Raw genomic sequence first — 17,087 nt, 5'->3', positions numbered from 1 at the left:
TATTTTCCCAGGCACATCACTCCTACCTGACTCCACCTCACCTTTTTTTCAGATTCTGTATGTTTCTCAGGATCAAAGGCAAACCATGACTATTTTCTACACAGTACCCAAAAATGTTTCCTTTGCAGAATTGCCTAGGGCTATGAAAAAATGTCCCCTTCAAGTGGAGAAACAATTTCTTCATTTTCTCTATAATCGGATTATAATGGTGCGGTGGTTTCACTCTGATGGACAGCAGAACACCACAACTGCTCTGTCACTCAAAGGGAGAGGAGGGGAAGAAAGTTTGATGGGAAAGAAAAAAACCTCAGAGGTTGAGGTAAGGATAATTTAATTAAAGGGAAAAGAAAGAGGAAAATAAACAAAGGCCACGCAGAAGAAAAGAGAGACAGAGAGAAAACAATAATTCTCTGCTTCCCACCAACAAGCAATGTTTGGCCATGTCTCAGGCAGCAAGGCACAGCATACACATAGCAGTTGCTTGGAGGGACAGGCGGTCTCATAACAAGAGCCCCACTTCTCTGTCTCCTTCCCTGCCTTCCCTTGCTGAGTGTGACACCGCACAGTACGCAATGTCCCTGCGGTCGGTGCAGTCCAGCTGCCCAGCCATGCCCCCTGCAATCCCATCAGGTCCCATCCGCTGCCTCTGGGGGCTGGAGGCAGCCCTGGTGGGGAAAGCAGCCTCTGTCCCAGCCAAAACTGCAGGTCATCTCGTTCAGAACTGATTTCTGCAGCACTGGCACTTGATGAACCAAGATGGTGCAAGGTGGAGTGGACAGGGCAGCACAGTACCCATAGGGCTACGCTACAACTACTCGGTTGTGCTCCAAAACATGAGTAATAACTCAGATGCTTTCCTGGACATCGCAAAACATACTTCCCACTAGCTGGAACCGCTGAAGTTTTGCAGCATGTTTCACACACCCACTTCTGCTGAAGCGTATTTAAGAAATACTTCTACTGAGTTCTGAAAATAAAGTTTTTAAACTCTAAGATTACAGCAAAAGAAGGAATGGAAAAAAAAAAAAAAAAAAAAAAAAAACATTTTAAGAAGAGAGTACCGCAGCACACTTCCCACTCAATATCAAACAAATTTTTAAAATTCTGTCAAGTTCCAGAAAATACTGAAGCATGTCTTTCTTTTCAGTAATTTAAATGAACATGTAACAGGCAAGTCAGAAGCATATAGGAGGAGATTCTGAAATGGTTTCCTGCTAATGATCTTGCCCTCAGAAATAAAAACTGAACTCCATTATGGGCATAATTATAAATTTAATGTGACAGTCAAACCTCAAAGGGAAACCACTGTCAAACTATAAAAAAGAAAATGGATCCAATTCAATTGCGAAGCATTAAAAAAATTAGACAATAAGCAATGCACAGCTTAAGATGAAATGACCATAAGAACCACTCGTCTGCGGCTATTCTCATGCACGAAGCACTGCAACACAGATAAACAAAACCAGGACAAGGCTTTATTAAAAGCAGCACATTGAACACTAACTGCTAGCCACACAATTGTAGAACAGCATCCTCTAATTTTTGCTAGGATCAACTGGGATCAAGCAACTTGGTCCTGCTTTCCTTACTTTCACCTGAGTAAACTAAAATACAGAAAACGGGGTGAAACGCCAAGCCACAGGAGGGGCAGGCCTGGCGACCTGTGTTCCAGTTTAGCAGCCAAGCGCTGGGTTAGGCTGCCTGCCAGCATTTAGCACAGAGCAGGACCAGAGGCCTTCAAGAGGTTTCTGATGTTCCGTCACTGAGCAGAGTTCACTGACACAATAGCTTTTATTTTTAGAAGCGTGAACATCTGCTAATAGGTTTAATAACACAACGCATCTCACACAACTACTGTATTTTTACAGCGTGTTGGTAACCAGTGCTTACACTGATGCTGTAAATGTTCCTCCTTCACCTACTACTCCTTGTATTTCCACTTCATTATCACAGTGTAAGATATTTCTAGAAAACATCAATTCCTAAACTCATTTTTTTATTTTTTCCTTGCCAGGATTTTTGAGTTTTAAGAGTCTACACTAAAATTATGGGACAATTTTATTCCTACACAACTATAAACCTAGTTTGTTTGTTTTTATAATTCCGAAGTTTTAGAATACGTTCCACTGATTATTTTGATTGATAATGAAACTGTAACCAATGAAAACATTAATCTCATGAAGTTAAAAAACAAACAAAAAAAAAAAAAACACCACCAACAAAACAAAACCCACCCTGTACAGCATTAATCTCATGAAGAGATTCTAAATTATACACTTTATTTTCCTCCTGAAATTTATACTCCCATTATCTCTTACACCCACATAACATAAAGCTGGTATAAATCTGCCTTTCTCAATGCAGGGAATTCTGTAACGCTGTATTAGAGATGTGATTATTCTGTCCTCACATTTCATGACACTGTTTTCTTAACAAGCAGAAGCACTTTCATTTAATACGAAGACAGATGTTTTGACTGAGAGTGACTGTGGAATCATGTAGCTTTTCTAATCCACTGTAGAAGTACATGAGTTTTAATGAGTGCTTTACAGTACTGCCATTACACCAGGACTTCAGGAAAGCTAAATAATCTTGCTTTTAGGGCATTGCTACTGTTGGTAATCAAGGGATTTAAAAGCACTTAGAAGGAAGCTGATGTTCTTGTACAGAGTTGCTAAGTCAAACTGATGTTCCTTGCCTTTTGTTTGTAAGAGAACACCCATCAGAGAGGGAAATAATCACTTTGCAGTCAATAAATAAATAAATAAATAAATAATGGGGGGGGGGATCAACCCTTTGGGTTGAAACAGCTAGAATTAATGACAGAAAGTGTTGCTTCCCATAGGGTCATCCTTGTCATTAAACATGTTAGAGGTGAGTTAAAGTGTATTACTGTCTTTATAAATACACATTATAAATACACATAAGCTAACTATATAATATATATTTATATATAAACTGAGACTGTAAATTTAAGGCAAGACTTTTTTTTCCCTTCTTCTTTTCCTCTGGATTCACTAGCTGCTGCTACCCATGACACGTAAGAATCACGATGCTGTAATTCCAAAGTGCTCCCAGTGTTTGTCCATAAAGCCACTTGATAATTTTGAACCTCAAGCACACCAAGAAAAAGTCAGCTACAGTAAGGCATCTCCCCTGTAAGCTGGGCTTTGATGCAATGGGAAGTGCTTTGTGGTCAAACAATTCCCAGACTTGTACAAAACAAAGTATTTTCTTCATAGCCCATGTGGTTTAGACAACTAAATGGGAAGGAACCAGATAAAAAATGTTCTATTAGACCTTGATACCTCTGGCATGAAGTCTATCAATGAAGAACAAATAAAATTTATATAAACTAAAAAAAAGAATCACCCTGGTGAATAGCATTCCTAGTGCTAACAGCAGAATCCTGTTCATGCCTTAGTGACAGCTGACAGAATTCAAGTTCAGACTCAGAGAAACCCAGCCAATAGTAGCTTTTAAATAAGTAAACAATTTTAACAGTTTTACAATGTGAAATAAACTTACAGACTCAAAAAAACTGAAAAAGGACACAATTCTCACCTCTGCGTAAGACAGTACATTACTGCTCAGTTTAGTATTCTATAAATACAGGATTCATTACAGTATTGTTTTGTTTTCATCAAAAAGAACAAAGCAAAAGAAGGAAAAATCACAGTAATGAAATAGGAAGCCCAGGCCAAATATTTGCAATACAGACCGGCTCTGTACAGTGGCAAGTTGAATACCTTCAAAACATGTTGTCTTCCTTTTAAAGAAAACAGAGTAAAATCATCTCACCTAAAGGCAATTGAGTGTTTTGTTTTCAAAAATATTTTAGATGCTGGGGTGTTTATGGTCAGTAGGTATACGGGCACAATTTAAATGACATTTGATATGAGGTGGAGATGACCAAATTTGCTTGCCATCAGTGCACAGGTTTATTTTTGTAAGAAACACGATAAAAGCTTACTAAGGGTTAGTCATTTAACACCTTTGAGACAAAGAAGCAAAAGTGTCTTTTGATATTTCCAGTAGTTTCTTTCAGAAAAAAACACCAGACAAACACCAAACAGGTCCAGGAGCAACAGCTTACAAACTTCCCAGAACTATTCCTTACGTACTGTTCCCTGTCAACAACGAGGGAATTCTCAACCTACTTTCAACGTCATTCCCATGATCTCTAGTGCAGAGGTCCCCAAAGCTATGCCAACATCAGTATTCTTCAAGGAAAGCTAAGAACATTGCCTGAACAGGTAGTCAGCCTGCAGATGTGCATCATGTTATGCTTTGAAAACAAAGAATTTATATGGGACAGATATGTGCTAAAACTAAAAGCACATATGAATAAATATTGAACTGTACATTATTCCTTATTCTAAGGGTGACCCTCGACCGCCAATAAGGTGCTTGACCAATATTTTCAGTAAACATTTACAGCAGTCCGTGGGATTACATTGTCATGTAACTTTAAAAATTACATTTATTCAACTTATAAAATTCTTTTTCCTGTTAATTGTACATAGGGTAGGACCATCACATCTGTGCCAATTTACACTCATATAAACAACAGAAGTACAGGCTGATTGCATCTAAATTTAGGCACAATTTTTAACAATGCAAATGTTAGGAGAAGAAAATTTTGTAAATATATCAAATTTGTGTTTGATATATTTTCCTACATCATCCCACAATACGACATGCATCATCAATTCAACTGTGATGGGCTTCTCACTGCAAAGTTAGCTGCCATCCATCTGAATGTTACAACTACCTGCTCAAACTGTTGGAACATTTCAGTTCTCACAACATGCCCTGGTGAGTAAGGTGGTCTCTTTGATAGGTACAGTCAAAACTCTGGGTCATTACAGATGAAATTTACACATTGACTTAGACACAGAGATTTAATAGTACACCAGTTGAACCATTAGAAAATAATATAAATGATCCCTAAAAACCTTCTTTATTGATATTGTAAATAGTTGTAGGGCTCTTCTAATTAAACAGAAATGGTCATAATTTAAAACATCGTAGGTTTCTTTCAGTGGCACTAAAAGGACATTCTTTTTCCTGTGATATTCATCACATTCACAAATTGCATAGTAAGTGGCGTGTAATTAATAGAGATGCAGTGCAACATGGTTATACATGTCAATTTACAGATACACACAGCAGAATTTTACACGAACATTTTCATGGAAGAGAGCAGAGTTTAATGAATTGCAAAGCCATGTACTTGAAGCAGCAGTAACACACCTTAGAGAATAGTCTCATCTTGATCCTTGAGATGGTTTGCATACAAAATAGTACTCCTCAAAATGAAAATATAAAGCTCTAGCTTTTCAAGTAAAAATTATAATTCATAGACTGAATTTTTCATTTTAACTGAGATGCACCCCACACAGCTAGGAGAAGGGGGGAACATCCAATCCTCTATCCAGTACTCCCACATCAATCTCAGTCCCAGTACAATAAAAAGATAGCTTTAGGGATGCTCTATATTATGCCAGACCCCCAGCTCATCCAAGCAGTTTATAATCACCTGTGCACAGCAGTACTCTAGCCAAATGCTTCTCAGCACCTCCCCTATCAAGTTATCCCTCATTCTAGTTCTACGTCTCCCCAGGATAGTCTTCCACAGGGAAATCCACAACCATCTGGTTAGCTCAGCTTTCAACTAGCTTTGATCTAACAAAGTGGCAAAGTGGCTCAAAGCAGTAAAGAAGGAGGGGAAAAAAAAAGATAGTATATTGTATATATTGAAACAGATTCTGCCCCCAGTCTGATGAATGTAAATTCAGGGGAACCTCACTGAAGCCAGGAAGCCAGGTCAGGGAACATTATTTTGCTGTTCTATCCAATATGAAGTAGAGTTGGGTTTCGAATAAAGAAAATACCACCAGCATGCAAAAAAATATTTGGCTCCTATATATCAATGTAGCTTCACTGATGTCAATCCAGCTATGAAGTGACATCAGCTACAGATTTTCTCCACTATGTAATGAGCAGTGTTCTCTTTGCTCCTTTGGGTCTCAGCTCAGGTTTTAATTGAATACAATACGTTTTTCTTTTTTTATTTTTAAAACGAGTACCAACACAATTTCTCCTGAGTCACATATTCTAGTTCTACACTGCACATTGCCAAGATAACTGAAAAAGCTTTAAAAAGTAATTAAATGGTTTTCAATGAAAATACACCAACAACATTGATTTCCTATACAACTTAGAAAACTCACCTCATTTTATTGCTATTTATTTTACAAAATACTAAAAAAAAAAAAAGTAATTTTCTATAGAAAACGGATCTGAGAACAACACAGTACAGAAAAATAAAGAACAGGAAACTTTGAGATTACATTTTCAAAGCATAAAAAATGCATCATTTGCAAACGTCTGGCAAATGTGTGTACATTTCAGCCAGCCCAGATGCTTCTGTGTATGTTATTGTAGACGAGGAAAGGCAGCTATTCAATTTCAGATCATATTGTACACACAGTTTATCTTGAGAAGTATTATTGGCATGCAAAGTCAAGTATCCACAAGTTATACAGCATCAAAATTAGACCTGTCTGTGTTTACTCAGCAAAACCTTGTGGATATGCCGAAACACTGCATTGTTACCTTGTTTTCACATGATCTCTTTTTTCAGTGCACTGAGCAGCATTTCCTCAGTGTTAGGTTTGCTGCAGTAATAGGAAGGGTATCCTTATAACACAGAAAATATTTCATTCTTAAAGGCTTACTTCTGCAGCACTGAAGCCATTACCAAAATGTCAGACAATTCCAGTGAGAGCATGATTAGTCATACAAAATCCCGCCTGAAAGTCTACAAATCTTTGTGGTTACTAACACTGCTTACAACAGCTGAGTGGTCAGTGCAGAGGGACAACCTTACCTGATTGCTAGGAAAGTCATCTGCAAGTCCATTAACACACACTACTCAGAGTCACAGAGTGACAGAGCTGAATAGTCTCAGTAGACCTAGAGGCTGCTAGACTAGCTAAAACAAAAGAAGTTACCAGCTCCATTAAATCCGTGAAAATTATTTGTTAAGAAAAATTCAATCAACTCTAACCAACGTTTCCATCAGAAGTTTAAAATATAAATGCAGCTTTTGTTATTGACATAGTAAGAACAGCATTGTCTTGAGTAAACAGACCTTGTGACATTCAGGTTTATATGGCAATTCTAGGAAGTCTCCAAGGAGCAGGATACCATACACAGAAATAAATTGAATAGTTTCATGTATAGTCAAGAACTATGACAAAAGTAATTCCTTTTTTTTTTTTTTTAATAAATTGAATCTGAATAAGAACTTTAATGTAAAATTAAGGCCTTTCCTCTACTTTTGATTTTGATGGAATTTCTATTTGTATAAAGAGATTATGAGATGTATTGCAGCAGGAGGCATCTCTACATTAGAATTTCTAATGTTTTGTCTTTAAAGAAAGGCTGTGATAAATTGTTTTCACTTGCATTGGCAAAAAATAACTGAATAAAAAATATCTGAATTAATTTCAAAAAACAGCACTGGAATTATAATGGTATCAATAGAAAAAAATATAGAGTTAATGTGATTAACAGTATAACATTGCTTGAATCAAACAATAAAACTAGGAATTCATGGCAGAAGTAACAATTTTCTCTGAATGCTTACCAGATGCTGACTGGAAACTTCAGTGGAGATGTTTGTTTCCTCGGGAAACTTGGAACAGTTGGAAGGAAAACAGCGTGCACCTCAGGATTCATTGGTTTTCCTTCCTGCAGTACTATTAGCTTTCTAGGTGACCTTGGATAAATTGCTTCTTTTCTCTTTGTCTCAACCTTCTCACCTGCAAAGAGGTACAACAATCCCATGTAAAGACCTTTTGTAAATCCACGGGCAGAAAGCACTGTAAGAATCATCCCTTCCCACTGCTAATAATGGGTGCAGTTTGTTCACAGTGGAACAGAGTTTGCAAGATCTTCTAAGCAATGTTTTCATGTGCTTAATTCATAGGTTTAAGTTTCTTAATGCATTTCTGAGCTATAATCAAGTGTGTTAATTTAAAAGATACAGGGATTTACAATTCTTAATCGGTACCATTTGATACACCTGGGTCTCTAGTTTTGATTGCAAGTTAGCAATAAATAAATAAAAAAAAAAGAAACCAACAAACAAAAAGAAACTCACCAGCCGCTACATAGCTAAAGCAAACCAGCAGTTATCTGACAAAACATCTAGATAAGTACTTCGAACATGTCACAACCTCACAGGGATTTTACCTTATCTGCCACACAATGACCAAATACACACCTTTTTAACCAGCAGGCCATGAATTTGGCTAAAATCACCAAAAATACTCTTAGATTTGAAAACCTCACTTGAAATGACAAACTGCAGAAATAAAATACGAAGCACAGAACCTGACTAATAACTACAGATGCTTACACACAATACACAAATAGTAAGCACTGAGAGCAGCGCACTAGCCAAGTTATTCACACAGCCCCCCAGCAGGCTGGTTTCAGAGAGAGGAATGACAACCAGGAACTCAACATACGATGGCGTAGCATTCCTGCTCAGGCATGTGCAAGCTGTGGCCAATAAGGCAAGCTGGGGTTCCCTTGAAGTTTCCGTACCAGTAGAGCTGAGCACAGCAAGGGTCATCCTACCTAATGCCCACCGCTATCTCCACAGTGCAGAGACAAATTATTATTTCCTTTTTCAAACCTCCCTCGTTGCTCAGGCAGGTCTATGATTTCTACTTTCAGGGATCCTGAAGATAAAAAATAAATATTAATTTGTTTAGCCACATCCTTTGAAAATTGAGTCTATAACAGCATTTTAAAAGGTGTTTATTTGTGATCCTGGTATGTCTCCCTTCTATTAATTATTCCAAAATAAATATGGATGCAGGAAGGAATACTATCTTAAATACCACAAATTGTAAAATGATGCCATGACACATCTGCATTGAAAACAAACTGAAACAGGAGACACTACCCCCTCAAAAAAACAACTACTACTATAACAAAAATACAGCACATGAAGATTGGAAAGTAATTTTAAGCTGCTGAAGTTTCATAAGTACCCAATAGGCTGCAGCAACACAATTGTTTAAAGGAGTTATACAGCTTCTGAGGTCCTCAAGATCAGAAAATATAACCATTTCCCTTTTCATCAGCACAGGCAGGTAAAAATATTCCACTCAATCATTTGACAGTTGCTGCAAACTAATTATCAACCTGTGAGTTTACGAGTTAGAATGAAGAAGCAAATTACTGTCTTGATACTCAATTTTAAATGTTTTGTTTCAAAAAATAAAATGGAACAGTATTTTCTATTTCAAAATTAAACAGGTACTCTCATCACACCTGAAGTAAGCAAAACCCTACCGCTATACCCATTTCTGAACTCTGGGGACGTTTTGATTAGTGTATTCTGCTTTGAGCCCTGCTGTAGTCACTTTATTTGTCCTTTGTTTCTTCAGAACTGGAGTTTACATCACTTCATTGCATGATTATAATTTTTAATACTGCACAGAGTACCATCTAAATTACTTTATGTATGCTGTAGTTGCTTACAACCCTGATTTTCTGGGGTTTAACGGGTTATAAGAACCAAAACAATACTACCATTTGTTTTGGTAGAAATAGGATGGAAATAAGGTGCAAGAAAAAAAAAAAAAGAAAAAAAAAAAGATTCTGGGATCGTTTGTTTATGTGAACTGTCATTATTGAGCATCTTGTATCAGGACTATTTATGCTGTGCTCTTTTTTGTTTGCTAGTCCAATTATAGCTGCTGGTGCTGATTTGTAAAGTCTAGGCAGAAAGTTAAAAACTGTTTTTGGCACAGAACCCTCAAACTTGGAGTACGCTCTCAAATTTGTTAATTTTCTCTTCCCAGCATAAAGCCCATCTCCTCCTCAAAGTTTTGCATGAAATGGATTTGGACCAGAGGCCAAAGTCGTGATAGCTGATAGCAGTTAAGTCATCTTACTGCATTTGTTAAAAATAGGGCTGAAGGATATCTGTTCTCAAAACTAACAGCTGTCATTTTGACACAACACTTCTTATTATGTGAAAATACTCACAGAATTGGGCAGCTTTTTTTATATATATTTTATTATGTACAGAATCAAAAGATACTTTAATTTCTTCTTTAAAAAGATGAAAAGAAGAAAGTATTTCTCAAAAGCCCTAAAAAGTAATTTTATTTTCTTTTAAAAGTGCTTTCAAAGAGGGTGTTAACAGCTGATTTATTTTATTCCTCCTACATTCGTCTGTTTGTCTTCATCACCACACTTTAAGGAAAAGCTGTTCCACTGTTTTAACTTGTGGGCTGTTATTTTTTTAGACTGACTAGTGTTGTCACATCCAGTTTCTCAGCAAACCACTCCATAAGACTCTGCACCTTTCGTGAGTGTTCCTGCTTCTGCTACCGTCATCTGCAAAGTCTCTACCAGAACAATGATTCTGCTCCTCCCATTTAAACCCCTACACAGTATTCCAGTGATGAGGTTCCAAAGCACTTTTTAACTTTTACGTTCTAGATAAGGACTGTCACGTGTGTATTCACAGCAGAAACTGCTTCAAGAACTACTGCTGTGTTGGGCACCTAGCAGTAGTCAGCCTTAGCCAGAAGTGCCAGTGATATGCAGGCATCTCCTAATTATTTGGCGAGATATTTGCTGTCACTTCGACCACCCATCAGCAGGTAGGCTGAGCCATTTTAAACCATCCATCCCCACATGCCCTCCTATCTTCCGCTATACAGGATCGGTTCCATGAGGAATTAATATTAGCTATTCATTAGGCACAGGGAAACAATGCAGAAATCAGGAGAGCCACTTGGCCTGGAAATGAAAGCAATTAAGCTGAATGGCAAAGCCCGCAGCAGCACTTCATTTTTGAGTATCTTTTCAGCAATACCCTCTCTGAATTGAGTTAAAGAAAAATCTGATTTTAGTAGGTTTTACAAGTACTCTGGTATTGCTGTGAAGAGCATCCTATTTAGAAGTGCAGCTTTTATTGTATTACTGCATTTGATTCAGTTCTGCTTTTGAAATAAGACAATGCTGTCAACATGCATTTTTTATCACAAATATATCAATGATTTTACCGCCTCGAAGCATTATAAAAAGTTGTTTTCTAAGTGGGATGGAAGACATTGTCAAAAATTAATAATCTGGATTCACTTCCTGGCTCTACCACAAAACCCCTGGTATATTCAAGTTGTAGAACTTCTCTTTGCCTTGGTTTCCAAGCTGTGTAAGAAACAACACAACGCACAGCATTACTGTGAGGCTTTATTAGTTCAGACCTCGTTTTTTCATTTCTCATATTAAGTATCATTTCTACAACTAGTCCCATTAGTTCTAGGGAAAATTCTCAATTGGACTTCATTGCTCTTTGTGCAGGACATATAAAATTGTTTACTAAGAAGCAGCAGTCGCTTTCCCCCCTTCACTGCTTTTTCTAATTAAAAGTACAGTAACTACTTGAGAGAGCCTGAAATAGAATGATGTTCTCCACAAGTTGTATTTCTTAGCTGCCCTTCCTAAAGCAGGGAACACCCTACAACTGAATTAGCTGAAGCCCTGGCAGCAGAAGGAGATTTTCCTTTCTGCATTACACTTACCAACATATACAAATTCCCTTTTCTTTTTGCTTTAGCCTGAGGCCTCTAGTATGTAGAAACCTGCTGCCTAAAAGGAAACTTACACATTTAATAAGAATTCCAGGCTGTCTGAAGAGAATTGGCTTTTTTATTAACTACATAAGTCTGAAACTCAGTTAGACACTGTTCAGAGTTCTGTAAATGTAAGTATATATATCACCATGGACATGTTCAGAGACTTAACAGCAGTAGAAACAGGGTAATTCCCAAATGAACATGGCATCTTTCTCAGTGCAGTCATAGCCATGCTAGTTCTGGCTACTTTACTTCACTATGTTTTATTTCTTACAATGTTCTTACAGTGTTTTTTACGGGAAAACAAACTTGCAAAGAATAAGTGTGTGAATAACAAAGGTATTGCTCATGTTTTTAAACATCATCCAAAATTACAATTAAAGTGTATATGATACTGGTACAACACATTGTTTTGGGTATGAATAGAGCTACACTTCTGTGCTTCCTCAAAGCAAATTGAAAGAGACTGCAAAGTGAAATAAATTCCTTTCCTGCCTACATGGTAGTACTATAATGGCTCAATTGCAGATCTGATCTCAGCAGCCCTGTCTTCATTAAAAAAAAAAAAAAAAAAGAGACAGAGAGAGAGAGAGAGAGAGAGAGAACCTTTTTAAGCATGATGTTTTCAGACATTTGTTGTCAATGGCAAAAACTGTTGAGGTATCAATGTACAATGTAGAGCAATTCTGAAATCTAAGAACCCACTCAACCCAGCTCCGGCCACCTCTGCAGCCTCCTTGGAGAACATCTCCTGCTTGCTGGCCGGCCTAACAAATCCATTCATAAAAGCAAAGCTGATGGGAAGAGGCTCATTCCCACCCTGTGCCTCCCATCTCCCCTGGAGCTGACCCAACTCTTTCTGTAGCAGCAGAACACGGCCATATGACAGATCCCAATTAGCGAGCTGAGATCGCTCCCCAAACCAACTTACTGCCTGAACGCTGTGCCTGCCACCAGGGCTGGAGAGGCGAGGAGAGACTGCAAAGCTGGAACAGGAGCTAATGCAGGGCTGCAGCCTCCTGTGGTACTGCTAGTTTCACCTGCACAGAGTGAGACCTGGATGCTGGTAAGTAGAGGAACTGAGTGTGAGGCGGATTTGATGCTCATGATTTGAACAGCCCCCAGAATTATTTCCATGGAGTCTGAAGATGAAAAGGATGCAATATGAGCTCCATGAAGCAAACGAAATAGGCATAAACAGGGACAACACAACTTGGAAAACATCTGTGGGCCACAAGATTCACAGTGTCACAGGTCAAAGAACACAGAAACCATAAGAACTGAATTCCCACTGAATATTCAGATCTGTACCAATAAGCAGACTATACTGAGCCTCTGTGCTGCAAAGCAAGCTGGTCACACGTTATTTGGATGTAAATGACACATGTAGCTGTACTGGTGGAAGAAAGTACAAAAGCACAGAATTCCTTACAATTCTGTGAACATTTGGAAAAGGCAAGCAATGTCCTTCTAGATGGCACCAAAACCTTAGATTAAACACAGTTCAAAAAAAATTTTAAACATCCAGAGATAACTAAAAATTAAGACTGAGCTTCATTAGTGTAAGATGCTACAACCATAGCAGAAATTAACTGCAATGAGTAGGCATAGTTCTCTTGCCAGCAATGAAAAAATGTGGGACATCCTTTATCCATGGTGTTTTGAAAAGAGTTATTATTAGCACAGAACGGAAGTGATCAATGTCCTCTCTAAAATACAGAACTTTTCACATTACCTGGTGATAAGCACTTGACAAGGTGAACAGTCTCACTACAGCCCAAGCGTAAATGGCTACTGACAGGGAATAATTCACGTGGCGTACAAACGGGACTCCAAGAACTACAAGAAGATTGCTGCAGAACTGCAGAAAGCCGAAGTCCTCTCCGAGAGTGTTACGCAGCAGGTAAGCAATGATAAACCAACAGAAAATGACAAGAATGCCAGAATTGTCATCGGACAATAAGCAAGCTATTACTTTCTCAGCAGACAGCAAATCAATGTGTATATGTAAGGCAGCACATTTTAAGGGTCAGAGTTGCGTTACAGTTACGTGGCTGACATTACCAGAAGTGCTAAGATTCGTGGTTAAGGGATGTGGAGTTTCAGAACACACCGCAGTGACAATTTTATGAATATGTAGGAAGTTTCCCAATATTTGTCCATAACTATGTTTTGGCCTTCCTTTTTAATCCCATCATGATCTAACTGGGACTGTCATTCTCTTCATTTTAATTAAGCTCTTATGCATCGATTAAATATATTCAGTTGCTTAAAATGTATAAAGGCACACGTACTCAGTAAAGTATCAACAAATAAAACCAATGAAAAGTTTCTGCAAAAACTGTCACACTCTGCGTTACATTTATAATCTCAACTATATATATCTCTGCAGTCTGCATGCTCTTAAGACTTGGAAAAATGTATGTCATGTCTAGAGGTGAGCCTGAACACAATACTGACTTTGAAACCCATTTTCTCTCTGGATTAAAATCCAAACTCTGCAAGTTTTAAAATAAACCAGGCCAAAATGTTTACCCCTTATATAAGGTTCCATAAATTAAATTCAATATGCAGCCCCATCCTAGCATTGTTACTAATCTCTCCTCTGAAATTCCATTTTAAAACCTAAAATAAAAATAACCCCAAACAAGTTTAAAGCCTTGTGTTTCATTTTAAGCTAGCCCTTTGATTTTGGGAAATCTGTCTTGCTTCAGAGTGCCTGAGACTGGCAGTACCATACTTGGACCTTGCATTAGTGTTTTGATGACAAACTACCAGCACAGGCGCTGTGCATTATCCAAACAATATGGCATCAGACAGGAAAACTGAGCAGGCAGTTAAATTCATTGCTTAATGCCAGACAAGAGTTACAATTCCTCTCTTAGATTTCACAGTCATAAGACTATAATTCCTCCTCAGCCAAAATTCTGTTTAGAAATTCCTTTCTGAACTTACGATTTTTCACGACTGTCGTTATTTCTTTCCTTGTGCAAACATCAAAATCTGTTCCTCCCTTTTGGTGCTGTTGCTTTATTATTATATTATATAGCATATACATTATATATTAAATAGCTTATTATATTATATCTCCCCTGTGTTATCTATTGATGAATCAGATCAGCAGCACTGCTTCTTCCTTCTTCCTATTCTACAAATTGGGAAGCTCTTTCCCTGGAGTTCTGAATTGAAAGTTTCTACCAGAAGAAAATACTTTTCCAAATCACTTAGCTTTTCATTATTAGTATAGTCTGCAGAGTTTTCTGGGATAGAAATATCTTCAAAGACCTGAAGACAATCAAAAAATTAATTTCTGTACTATGTAAATCGCTGCAGATTTAATACCATTAATTCCCAAATGAATGACCTTTTAATTTCCTTTTAATCAGTGTTGTGTCCACCCCTCCCCCCCCCCCATCATCACTGTGGTATCAGCTCTCCATTATTTCTATAGACTGTGTTTGATATTAATAGATTCAACGCGTTAAACATGAAAGATGGTAACAAAATGCAGGCACTAACATCCAGTGTCCATACTTTGCACTTCTTAGGCTTACCATGAATTACTTTCATATAAATAAATGACAGGACGGGAACAACCTAAAAGAGATCTTTATACTACAACTGCAAATGAGAAATCAAAGGGAATACAATATGTATGCAACCATCTGGTTTTTATTTTTATTTAATTAAAATTAAAGATTATATCATTTTATTAGTTATGTTTGCCTGTGGTAATTTTACTATCCTACAACATCTGCGGCTTTTTCAGGATACTTTAAAAAGTTGTAAGGAGCCAAATGGCAAATAAACATGTATAAAATGCCTACATATACGTGTACATGACATCAGAAGTTCCTGGTGAAATTTTAAAGGGTTTTACAATCCAAAAAACTTGTGTTTTGGTTCATGTAAAAACACTTTCTTCCTCATATAAATACCCAATATAGCAAGGAGCAACAGGCATCACAAAAATCAGATTGCTGAGTACTATCTAACTCTGTTTATATTGTTGTTTGTTTGTTTAAAGATAACATCATTTCTCAGACAAGATTTTAAATTGGATTTGCCTTTGCTCTCCAGAGGAGCTATGCTATATACGAGCAGAGAAGTTACAAAAGACCTAGGGTCAAATCTGCAACAGCTGAGTTCTAAGTAAGTACTCTTACAGCAGACATTGATAGCAGCCACAATATACAGATTATAGCAGAATTTTCATTATAACCTGCAAATCTGTGAATCTTGTAGGTGATCCCATGCTTCGCATCTGCAGCACAGTTTCTTGTCATTTCAGGAAAGAAACAGAGTTAAACAAGGCTGAAAAATACTGGTTTTCATCATGAGGCTGAAATTTCCTTCTCTTGGTTGCAGTTCAGGGCTGTTACTTTTCAGCATTCAGAGACATGAATTCAGCCATCTTTTTTCATATGGAAAGTGAAAATTGATGCTTACAGTATTACCACGTACTTGTAGGGCTGCATCAAGCTCATGCAGCTTGACACTTGGGAACTTACATGTCTTTATGGGAATAGCCTTCCCGGGGTTGGTTAAATCCAATACAACCCAGAAATCTGTTCTCCTGCAATAGTAAAAATATCAGCACCTAAATTCAATTAACACTCATGTCTTGAACACCAAAACTCTGGTAGGTTCAGAGGCATTTCATTGTCTATTCCTAGGAAAATACAATTCAGAAATTATAAATAACGATGCTGCCATTCTGCCTAACTCTCTGCAAAAGCCCCTCACAGTGACTGCTCACTCATAGGGACAGCAGGAGCACCCCTCAGAGTGGAACTCAGCAAGGGAGAAAAAATTGTTGGTTGCACTCCCAGGTCCCCGGATTACTTCCAGTTTCTGACCAGTGACTCCCTGCCCAGATAACTCTCTGATAAACAGATTGCAGAATCAGGAACTGCAGTCTATGCTTTTGCTCTGGGCCCATTTTCCTAGCTCCATCGTGGCCCAGCTCTGCAGACCAAAGAAGATAATGCACTGGCTGCTCACCACACAGTCCCGTGACCACAGCATCCCTGATCTAGATCTTCAGCAGTAGGAAAGGAGAGGAATCCCAGCCTGCCTCCTCCTGAACAAGTAGCCTAGAGCCAATTCCAGACCCAAAGAGATATGGCACCATTACCTTTTATAAAAACTGGAGTTAAGTAACCCCTCTCACCCCAGAAGATGGATCCTGGGAAGACAGAAGAACCTGGTCCATTGCTTTAAGTCACATCTGCGGGTTTCAAAGTGAGCAATGCTCAGCCAGCTCATGTTAGCTGGCCAGTGACACCTCCCTGCCCAATATGTAGGCTGTGTCAGTCATTCTTCAAAGGCTCCTCATTCCCCTTCCCTCTCTGAGAAGAGCATGTACTTGCTCTTCCCCCTCTCCCAAAAATCTAAAATATTTATAAT

At 38.0% G+C, this 17,087-nt stretch overlaps 1 long non-coding RNA gene across 1 annotated transcript in view; it reads right to left on the bottom strand.

The window, feature by feature from the left end:
- The window catches only part of LOC139998732 (uncharacterized), a 54,071-nt gene that overhangs the window by 20,006 nt on the left and 16,978 nt on the right, over positions 1–17,087 (bottom strand). Inside the window, exon 2 of the long non-coding RNA XR_011803521.1 lies at positions 7,658–7,832. This is a non-coding gene — a long non-coding RNA (uncharacterized lncRNA). The remainder of the gene's footprint in view (positions 1–7,657; positions 7,833–17,087) is intronic.

Source organism: Anas platyrhynchos, chromosome 15 (genome assembly GCF_047663525.1).
Source record: "Anas platyrhynchos isolate ZD024472 breed Pekin duck chromosome 15, IASCAAS_PekinDuck_T2T, whole genome shotgun sequence".
NCBI lineage: Eukaryota > Metazoa > Chordata > Aves > Anseriformes > Anatidae > Anas > Anas platyrhynchos.
The sequence above is the reverse complement of the archived record's forward strand: the minus strand, read 5'-3'. Positions and strand labels throughout refer to the sequence as shown.